We start from the raw sequence: 11806 nt of genomic DNA on the forward strand, positions 1-11806 counted from the left end.
ACGTAGGGGGTTTTAGAAGAATTTTAGAGAGAAAAGAAATTGGATGAGAATATATAATTTGGATGGATAATTTGTTCGAAGTGAATAATAATATAATATATCAATAACAGATTCGTGATGGAATTCGTTTTTCGTGGATGGGATGCTATTCGTCGAAAGTTTGAAATTATTTATTTATAATAGAATTCAAGAATTTAGAAATGAAATTAGAATAGGATTGCTGTTAATATTTGTAGCTTTTTTATTTACATAGAGTGTAAGGTTTTATAGAATCATCATTTTTCAATCACTCAAATTGATATTTGGATAAATTACATCGAGAAAAGGATGGATTAATAATCCGTTAAATTGCGAGCAAAAGTCAAATTAGAAAAACGACCGTCATTTCTAATATATCACGATGTTAATATTTGTAAGCCTTAACTCTTGACTTAGAAACGAGTTCTGTCCAATAGAACAATGACTAATAGATACATCTCGATACGCTCGATTAATCTTTCGACGTCGATCCTCCCCTTTTCGAATTAAACTCACAATTATTTTTCAAATCTCCATTTTGAATTCGTATCTTCGTAACAACTTGAAATTCGATATTACCTTCGAAAAGATTATTCGAGATGTATAAATTTGTGAAATTATTAAAAAAAAAAATTAGTTACTTGAAATATAATTATTTATTGAAATTTATTCTACAAAATATACAACATTGTGTCCAATTCTTACCAATAATAATGAAAACAAAAACACATTTTCTCGCAAATTACATATCGCGACACGATCAAGAATCGAAAATCTCTCAAGAATTGTACAGTCGTAATTTTAAAAAATTATACGTTGATTCTCAAAACGATAATAATACAATGCATCCCACCAAAGAATTATAATTATTGGCTAAATTGCCGACTTTACGTAAAGTGTAAAATCTAAAAGTTGGAAATCCTCTGGAAATTGTTATTCTAATAATATATCGGGAAGAAACATTGTTAAAGTTTACAAAAATAATAATAATAATATCGTTATTATTATTATACTCTCTCGAGATTATCAATAAATTAGCGATCAATTACCGCCAATGTAACATCGTCGATATGCTCATCGACATTAAAATTAATTCAAACATCCGTACAACGATAATAAAAAATACCAAACGATCGATCTAAATAATTACGAAGCCGATCGATCTCGTCCGGTAATGGCCGGTCCACTTACCCATTTATAAGAGAGAGACGAGGGGGAGAGGTGTTGAAGCATTCGTGACCGGAGGTAGAACTATGACAAATCCATCGGGAGCTACCGGAAATTAATATCGACTTTTTACACGAAGAGGTCTCTCGAAACCGCGAGAAGCGTCGTGAAACGAATTTCTTCCAAGAGTTCAAGATGAACCATGAGACGTAGAAATGTGTGTATATAAGAATAAGATCAAGAAACGAAATAATAAAATTTACACGTTTTCTGTATATTTTTTAAGGAAAATATCCGGGTATATCGTTGTTGAGATTTCATTTCGATTCTTGATAAAATGAGCAGCTCTTTTTTGTTCTAAGAGCGAATTTTTCATTTGTTTAATTAGATGAATGCGTGTAAAGATTAATGAAATTGGCGTAATTTGTCATAGAATGGAATACAGTTGAAATTCTGAAAGGATATTGGAAAGATCGTGCAATTGCATAAAACTACAACGTTACATGTGTTCGCCTTGAACGACCTTTCATTACGGCTTGTTAAAATCGTTTAAACAATATCGTCGATAATAGAAAAAAGAAACTACACCGTTCCATTAAAAAATTAATGACAGTGATCTTGAGATCTGGTGTACGCAAGCATTTATATAAATCTTGTATTGTCCGTAATAAGTTCCTGTTATTTAGATACGTGCTTCGAAACGTTGAAAAGAACGTTGAAAATTTTTTTTTATGCACCTCGTTGAAAGAGAGAGTCCTTGTTAGAAATGAGGAAGAAATATTGAGAGAAAGAGATATTGACAAGGAATAAATTTCGACAAAATATAAATATTGTATTTGAAAAGAATAAAAAGAAGAAAATCAAAAAAGAAAAAAGAACGAAAAATTTCTTTTAATATTAAATACTACTATAAAAAAAAAATATTCCTTTAACCATAACCCTTCTAACCCTTTTACCTTCGATCATAAATATCCCCAATTCTTAAAGAAAAATTAAAAATCAAAGTATCATTCGATCGACAAACAATCAAAGGAAAATTATTTTATTGTAATGATCTAAAAACTCAAATCATAAGCGCCTTTAATTGAAGAATTACATCGAGATAACAACTCGATCAAAAGCAAAAGAATCAAAACCCTATTGCTGGATCGATTGTAAGCATGCGACAGGTATCGAAACGAATCGCGCCGCCCCGGCTCTTTCATTTATCCCCCGTACCAGATACGTGGCCACGTCAGTCAGCCCCGGCCGCATAGATGCGACGATCGTGCGTGAAGATAGAAAAGTTGCAAAGCTGGTCTTGAGAGGGTCTCGTGGAACGGGTCGCGCGTTTCGTTGCGTGCAATAACAACAACAGTCTCGCGCATTAGAATATTTCTTCAATCTGTATCGAGCGTTAACTCACAAGTAACGCTGTGGTCCACTCTGTCCTCCTTGTAATTTTCATAACGGATATATATATGCATCTATACAATTTGTATATCGAGAGATCCTCCGTTATAAATATTATTGTATCGTGAAAATTTGGATCGTCGAATGAAAGTATCGAATAGTTGATAATCAAATTTGAAAGAATTCTTTATATATAAAATTCTACTCGAAGAAGAGAGAGAGATAAAGATTGCACGTTAAAGATAAAGGAAAGGAGAATAATTTTTACCAAGAAGAAATCGTAATGTCGTAAAAATATCTTCAATGGGTGTCGTGACGCGAATTTTTCCCACTTGGAGTTTTCTTCGAGTTGCGTTAACGGTAAGTAGTTTTACGGTAGAAATTCATTGTAGTCAAGGGGATTTCGAAGGGAAGGAATACAATAGCCGGATCGTTCGGGATCAGGTGGATAATCGGTAGATTATACACGTGGTTAACTGTAACACAAGGTGGACTTCCTCCTATACTGGTCCTTTTTTTTTTCCAAGAGGACGAGAAAAAGGACCGGTCCCGTCCCGTTTCTTACGCCTCTATTTTCCTATCCCGTCCACTTTGAATACCAGTTTCTTGCCTCCTCGGCTAAAAAGGACCTCGATACACGCAACATCCCCATTCCGCCCGATTAGATAGGGATTTAAACGGTATTAACGGTATCCTTTACATTGCCCAATTAAGCCAACTTGAATTTGATTCACTTTCGTTATAATCGGAACGTGTATTTGATTTTATCTAATTTAATGATCCTGCTCGTGTCCCGTGTTCCCTTCTTCTTCCTCGATCAAACTTTAAGAATCGAGTAAATTTCTATATAATTAATTGTAATAAGAAATGTGAATATCCCTTTCCCTACTTCCTTTCCAATGTTTTATCGAAAGAATATACACGTGAGTGATAATGAAATGAAACGAAATCGAAATGACAAAAGAATCGATCGATCTGCATTATCGACCGAGCCGATAATACTCGTTCCAATCGTCGATTCACGTCGCGATCCAGGAAGAGAGATAAGCGGACCCGCGATGCTCGAAAGTGTTCTCGTATGCCGCTCGCGAAAGATCCGAAAGATCGTGAAAGTGTAAGAAACTGCGCTGCAGATCCACCGCGCGCCGTTTTATCGGGCGGGGATCGATAAAAATGCAAGGTGGCACGCGGCCTGGACCTTCACTGACTGTGCAAGCGGCGCACGGTGGGCGGACTGGCAACGAGCAAGGGGACTGGACCGGACTGGAATACAACAGGGTTCAACAGGCGCCACGCAAAGCAACCTATGGATCGATTCGTGGATCCATTCTCTTCTGATCCCTTCCTGAGATCGATCGGTTTTTTAATTCTCTCACACGTTGGATCACGTGTTTCTTGGAATCTTGGATATTCACGAGTTTTATTATTTTTTTTTTTTCTTATAATTAATAAGATTTTCTTATAGTCGATAAGATTTGTTTGATTATTCGTGCATCATGTGTATCCACGTTTCTTGGAAACTTGATATTCACGAGTTTTAATTTTTTTTTTTTTCTTATAGTCGATAAGATTTGTTTGATTATTCGTGGATCATGTGTTACGTTTCTTGGAATCTTGGATATTCACGAGTTTTAATATTTTTTTTTTTTTTTTTTTTTTTTTTATAGTCGATAAGATTTGTTTGATTATTCGCATTCTTCGATTGTTTTTATTCATCGATTTAAAGTAACTATAAATCGATTCGTAGATCCATTCTCTTCTGATCCCTTCCTGAGATCGATCGGTCTTTTAATTCTCTTACACGTGGATCACGTGTTACGTTTCTTGGAATCTTGGATATTCACGAGTTTTATTATTATTTTTTTTTTATAGTCGATAAGATTTGTTTGATTATTCGTATTCTTCGATTGTTTTTATTCATCGATTTAAAGCAACTTATGGATCGATCCTGGATCCATTGTTTCTGATCCCTTCTTGAGATCGATCGATCTTTTAATTCTCTTAGAGTTACGTTTCTTGGAATCTTGGATATTCACGAGTTTTAATTTTTTTTTTTTTCTTATAGTCGATAAGATTTGTTTGATTATTCGTGGATCATGTTACGTTTCTTGGAATCTTGGATATTCACGAGTTTTAATATTTTTTTTTTTTTATAGTCGATAAGATTTGTTTGATTATTCGTATTCTTCGATTGTTTTTATTCATCGATTTAAAGCAACTATAGATCGATCGTGGATCCATACTTTCTGATTTCTTCCTGAGATCGATCGATCTTTTAATTCTCTCACACGTGTTACGTTTCTTGGATATTCACGAATTTTAATTTTTTTTTTTTTTTCTTATAGTCGATAAGATTTGTTTGATTATTCGTATTCTTCGATTGTTTTTATTCATCGATTTATGAATAGGGATGAAATTAAATTATTAATTTTAATCTTTTAATTCTTTTAACTCGTCATAATTGCTAATCAAATTCAAACATGTTATAACATGGAAATATTTATCTCACGAACCATTCCATCCAATTTATGTTAATTGTATTTTATTCTAAGACAAACGTTATAACAATCGATACATTTTTTTAACCTATTAACACACGTGATATATCTCCATCTCTCGCAAGGTCACGTTTTGAAAGCGTTTAAAACACACCTGTGTCTATGCGTCAAGATCCTTTCGTTTCCAGACTCTCGTTTCATCCACCCACGCCTAAACAGTATTATTGCAAGCAAATCACAGCTGTGGAATTTACGAGAGATCGCTAGAAACCTCCCTCCTCCCTCCCCCCAGATACAAAGATCCTTCTCGAATTTTCCTCTTTCCAAAAATTTCTTCTTCCTTCTTCGAAACAAAACGAATGCAATCTTGTTGGATGGAAGAAAGGAAGAGAAAAGGGAGAGAGTGGGGGGGAAAAAATAGGAAATGGAGAGAAAGACGTGGAATGGAGAGCGGCGTGTACAATTGATTGGTCCTGGCACATCCTGCCCCTCGTCCTCCACCCTGGATTCATGGGAAAGTCGTCCACCGCAGGCCTCCTCTGTGGCCTCCTCTTTTTGCGCTACAATCCGCCGCTTCTTCTTCATTCAAACGTTTTCTCGCCATTCCATTCCTCGACGTACCCCACCACCCTTGCCGACCGATCGATTTAGAGTACCGTTCCCGTTTTACGCGGAGAGAGATGTGGATCGAGAGGTGGGATAGGTAGAAGCAGGTTACGGACGAGAGAAAGTTGACTTTGGATTTTGTTTCTTCGAAGTACGATGGAATCGCGAAGGAAAAGAAAGAAAACTAAATATAGGAAGAACAAAGGGTGTAATTAAAAGAATGATCGAAATGATCGAAGGTAAAAGAGGAGCAGTGGAGAATGTTGGATGAAATTTTTGTGCCGATATCTGTGTAATGATCCGGCCAAATCGTAATTTAATATCGTTACTATCTATGTTCTTTATTTTCGCAATCATTTAAAAGTATAACTCGATCGATTTATTTATTATTTAATGTTCGATATAGTTCTACTTTTAAGATGAAGACCATTTTTTTTGATAAGAAACGTGAATTATTATGGGATAATTATCTTAATTATCTAAGATATTTCATCAGAAACAGAAAAGAAAGTCTACGAAATTTCCGTTTCGAATAAATCGTATTATACTATACATATAACACGATAGACGATTGCAGAGATCAAATAACAGTATCTGTCGCCATAGATAGGCCATATCGATTATCCTAGAATTTTTATAAAAAAAAAAAAACTGCTTTCAAATAAAATTCGTTTCAATTTTTCTTAAATCCTTCATAGAATACTTAACAAAATTTAACAACTTTTACATTCCATCCGTTAATAATTATCAAATCTCCATAAAATAAAAACTTAAAAGCAGGAACGAAGAGGAGACGAATGAACCTATTTAACAGCACGACAGTCATCCACCGTAGCCTGAGGAACCGTGTAGAATCAGGTGCATGCAGGTGCATCGATCTGTGTCTAAACAGGAAAGATGGATACGTCTGAGGATGCGTATCGGGCGTGCACGACGTAGACGAATCGATCGGTGGCCGGCTCGCGAGTGAAGTAACTGGATTCACCCGGTGATGATGACCGACTTCGTGGCCCACCGTCGTTTCCTGCGACCATCAGGATATCGGATCCCCGCTCTATCGACCGTCTCTATTATTCCGGGGATTTATTGGACCGCTGTGTCGCTCATGGGAACGAGAACACCGCGCCTCTCCTTCCTCCATTACCCCCACAGCTCCCGCTTAATCGAATCGCGATGGAATCCGACTTTTTTGCGCGAGAAATAATCGACGAGCGAGCGTCGTTTGTGTGGGATATAAATTTCGAAATTCTTTCGATGGGGAGGCCAGAGGAGAAAAGCTAAAACTCGTCTAAATCTAAAAATCCGACTTTTTGCGCGCGAAAGAGTCGACGAGCGAGCGTCGTTTGCGTGGGATATAAATTTCGAAATTCTTTCGATGGGGAGGCCAGAGGAGAAAAGCTAAAACTCGTCTAAATCTAAAAATCCGACTTTTTGCGCGCGAAATAATCGACGAGCGAGCGTCGTTTGTGTGGGATATAAATTTCGAAATTCTTTCGATGGAGAGGCCAGAGGAGAAAATCTAAAACTCGTCTAAATCTAAAAATCCGACTTTTTGCGCGCGAAATAATCGACGAGCGAGCGTCGTTTGTGTGGGATATAAATTTCGAAATTCTTTCGATGGAGAGGAAAAGGGGAAAATCTAAAACTCGTCTAAATCTAAAAATCCGACTTTTTTGCGCGCGAAATAATCGACGAGCGAGCGTCGTTTGTGTGGGATATAAATTTCGAAATTCTTTCGATAGAGAGAAAAAGGGGAAAATCTAAAAATCCGACTTTTTGCGCGCGAAATAATCGACGAGCGAGCGTCGTTTGTGTGGGATATAAATTTCGAAATTCTTTCGATAGAGAGAAAAAGGGGAAAATCTAAAAATCCGACTTTTTGCGCGCGAAATAATCGACGAGCGAGCGTCGTTTGTGTGGGATATAAATTTCGAAATTCTTTCGATGGAGAGGAAAAAGGGGAAAATCTAAAACTCGTCTCTCAAATATATTAATATATATATATATATAGGCTTTATTGTGTGCTCAAAATAATCTGGATACGTGATCCGGATCATTGGTTGGCAGACAGTGTGCGGGGACTTGTCCGCAAACAATGTCGTCGGTGTAAACTGGTCTCGAAGAGGCTTTATAAAGTCAACGGGGGGGATCTGACAAAGGTGTCGAGTTTCCAGCCGAGCTCCAACGACGAGGAGCTTTGACGAGGCAGAGATACATGCAGTTAAGCGGCCATTGCGACGCATTATACGTCTCTCGTAAATTTATCACGCGAGAAGAAAGCTGTCGCTGTACCTATTTTTTCTCCTCCCCTCCACTGCGATTGTTCCGCATAGGTGTTGCGTAGATCGTGGCTATCTGTCTACTTGATCGACATTTTTTCTCTCTCTCTTTTCATTCTCTCGACACGAATTCCTTTCCGCTCTGGAACGACGGGGAAGGAAACGAATTTTTGATTTATCATCGCCTTTTGCGATCGAAGAAATTCTGAATGAAAATTTAGGAGATGTTATTGTATTAGAGCAAGCAACGTGGAATTTATGAATTTTTATCAAGAGTTTTCGAGAAGAGTTTCAAGAAAATCATCATTTATATCGGGGTGTTTGTACATCTGGTTCGATATTTCTATTTCATTCGTTCACTGAACCTTAAGTTTCGACTTAAAAACAGCTCGAGACAACTCGAATAAAACAAGTGTTTCTTTTATTTAATTTATATAATATAATTTAAATTTCATTCGTTTAATTAAGAATTTAAATTATTTAAAAAAAAATATATATATACACTCGCTCATCGAATTCCTTCGAGCTGATATCCCCCTCCATCCCCCTCTAATCGACTAAAACGGAGCGCAACATGCACACAGAACACGAATCGCCGTAACTTTTCCACACCGATCGTTCAACCGCGTAATGAACACGTGCGCCTCGGCAAAAAAGACGTACAGGGACGATTTTATACGACGATATTATACCTCCTTGAGCAGGTTGCTCAAGCCCTCCGATTCCCCAATCCCGAGCCTCGATTCCCGAGATAGATCGATATCTTAATTCGACGACACGAGGCGCAGTCGTTTATGCGCCTCGATGGGAATCGTCGATTCCTCCCCATTACAAGAATCAATTCGTTCATTCTAGGCACGTTAATAAATGTTGCACGCAGGATTATTTTCAGAGCTATCTTTCAGCTATCTGACCCCTTCCTCTTGTACAAATATATCTAAATAATTAGATAACGTGTTTTTTCTAAATAATTATTTTCTTCAAATTTTTTTTTCTATATTATGAATGAAGGCTTAGCATCGGTTGTTAAACGGAGCTACTCGAGCTTGTGTACAAAGTGCGTCGACTTGGATGATTAAGCAGAAACTGGTGTTGTATTGCGTTGTCGGTGAATATCGCGCGTTTGTGTAGGATAATGATTTATCGATGGTAAACAAAATTTCATTTCAACGAGGGAAACAGCGAGGAAAACAATTTATCCGTGATCGATCTTGGAATCATAACCTACCGCCGGAGTAGGAAAACGATAAAATTTTATTTCTTATTATTTACTCGTTTTAAATCCATCAATCGATGATGTTATTATAACAACTCCATCGGATACGTTCTTTTCGTGATTACTCCGTAATTATAAAAGAGAGTAATCGGTTTTCGAATATTGGATACGGATAAATTATAGCGAAAAGGGAGGGATAATTCGAAAAGGAATTCATTACGAAAGGAGTAAAAAATTTTGACCTCTCTCTCTCTCTAGAGATTGTCTTAAAATTTTCCTTCCTTAAAATATTAAAAAAAGTAAACATTTTTAAAAATCTTCTATCGTAATATTTCTTTCGTTGAATCGAATATCTCAAAAGAAACTATCAAATTTCCTCTTCGAAAAAGGCCATTACACATTAAATTGCATCGATCACAATAATCGAAAATCTTCCATTCCATTTATCAAACCTAACGAACACCCTCCATTCTTCTCCATTTATCTTATACGTGCATATATACGTACAAGTATGTGCAAGTACACGTGTACCGAGAACATTCCGCTCGTACGTTAACGCACACACACGAGCGCCACGTTAATGCGCACGTGGGAATGGTCGCACACACGCAAACGTGGCACACGTGTGCGAACGATCGGCCACGCCACTCGATCCGCTCCGCGTACGTACGCGTTAAACGCGGCTCGCCCGCGGCGGTCGCCGATACCAGGAAGAGTCGCGGCGGCCATCGATACAGGGGATCTCGTCTCGTCTCTTCCTGACAATACGGCCGGCTGTTGCTCCCCGCGATTACCGTTCGTCCCGCGGCCAATTACTATTCCATTACGCTCGCGCGGTCGCGTGCAGTCGTCGCGTTCCAACGGGATCCAAGATGGCCCCGCCATCGAGTTCGAGGATTCGATTTTCTCCCATTTCCTTGCATCATATTATACATTAACCTTTCTAACTTTGGACGATTCCTTTTCCAAGAGAAAAGAAATTTTCGAGAGAGGAGTGTTGTCACTGTAACACGTTTATAGATCAATTATTAGATAATGGAGTCGATTTTCTCCGATTTCCTTGCGTTATATTATACATTAACCTTTCTAACTTTGGACGAGTTCTTTTCCAAGAGAAAAGAAATGTTCGAGAGAGGAGTGTTGTCACTGTAACACGTTTATAGATCAATTATTAGATAATGGATTCGATTTTCTCCGATTTCCTTGCATTATATTATACATTAACCTTTCTAACTTTGGACGATTTCTTTTCCAAGAGAAAAGAAATTTTCGCGAGAGGAATGTTGTTACTGTAACACGTTTACAAATCAATTATTAGGTAATGGGTTCGATTTTCTCCGATTTCCTTGCATTATATTATACATTAACTTTTCTAACTTTGGACGATTCCTTTTCCAAGAAAAAAGAAATTTTCGAGAGAAGAGTGTTGTCACTGTAACACGTTTAGAGATCAATTATTAGGTAATGGGTTCGATTTTCTCCGATTTCCTTGCATTATATTATACATTAATTTTTCTAACTTTGGACGATTCCTTTTCCAAGAGAAAAGAAATTTTCGAGAGAGGAGTGTTGTCACTGTAACACGTTTAGAGATCAATTATTAGGTAATGGATTCGATCGTTGTAATTATTGGAAGCAAACGATGCTAATTACGACTCGACAATCCGAGATTCGAGGATTCGATTTTCTCGACCGATTTCCTTAGTGGAGTTAATTTGTTTGAAAGAGTTGGAGGAGAAGCATTATACATTAACTTTTCTAACTTTGGACGATTCCTTTTCCAAGTAAAAAGAAATTTTCGCGAGAGTTATCATTGTAACACGTTTAGAGATCAATTATTAGGTAATGGGTTCGATCGTTGTAATTATTGGAAGCAAACGATGCTAATTACGACTCGACAATCTGAGATTCCGCGAAATTCGAGGATTCGATTTTCTCGACCAATTTTCTTATTGGAATTAATTTGTTTGAAAAAGTTGGAGGAGAAGCATTATACATTAACTTTTCTAACTTTGGACGATTCCTTTTCCAAGAGAAAAGAAATTTTCGCATGCGAGAAAACACGTTTATAGATTAATTAATTTCGATTGTTGTAATTATTGGAAGCAAACGATGCTAATTGTACGACTCGATAATCCGAGATTTGAGGATTCGATTTTCTCGAGCAATTTCTTTAATGAAATTAATTTGTTCGAATAAAAATCTTGCAAAAATTAAAAATTCCAAGAGTGGAGAAGAAGCATTATATTATACATTAACTTTTCTAACTTTAGACAATCTCGTGATAGGATTAATTCCTCCTCCAAGAGAAAAGAAATTTTCGCATAAAAAAAGAGTTATCATTGTAACACGTTTACAGATCAATTAATGGATTCGATCGTTGTATTCTCGAGCGATTTCCTTAATGGAATTAATTTATTCGAAAGAATTGGAGGAGAAGCATTATATTATACATTAACTTTTCTAACTTTGGACAATCTCGTAATAGGGCTAATTCCTCCTCCAAGAGAAAAGAAATTTTCGCATGAAAAGGAAGCGTTATCACTGTAACACGTTTACAGATCAATTGTTAATGGGTTCGATCGTTGTAATTACTGGAAGCAAACGTTAATTGTTAATTATACGATAAG

The sequence above is a fragment of the Apis dorsata genome, unplaced genomic scaffold, assembly GCF_000469605.1.
Source record: "Apis dorsata unplaced genomic scaffold, Apis dorsata 1.3 scaffold_99, whole genome shotgun sequence".
NCBI classification, from domain to species: Eukaryota; Metazoa; Arthropoda; class Insecta; order Hymenoptera; family Apidae; genus Apis; species Apis dorsata.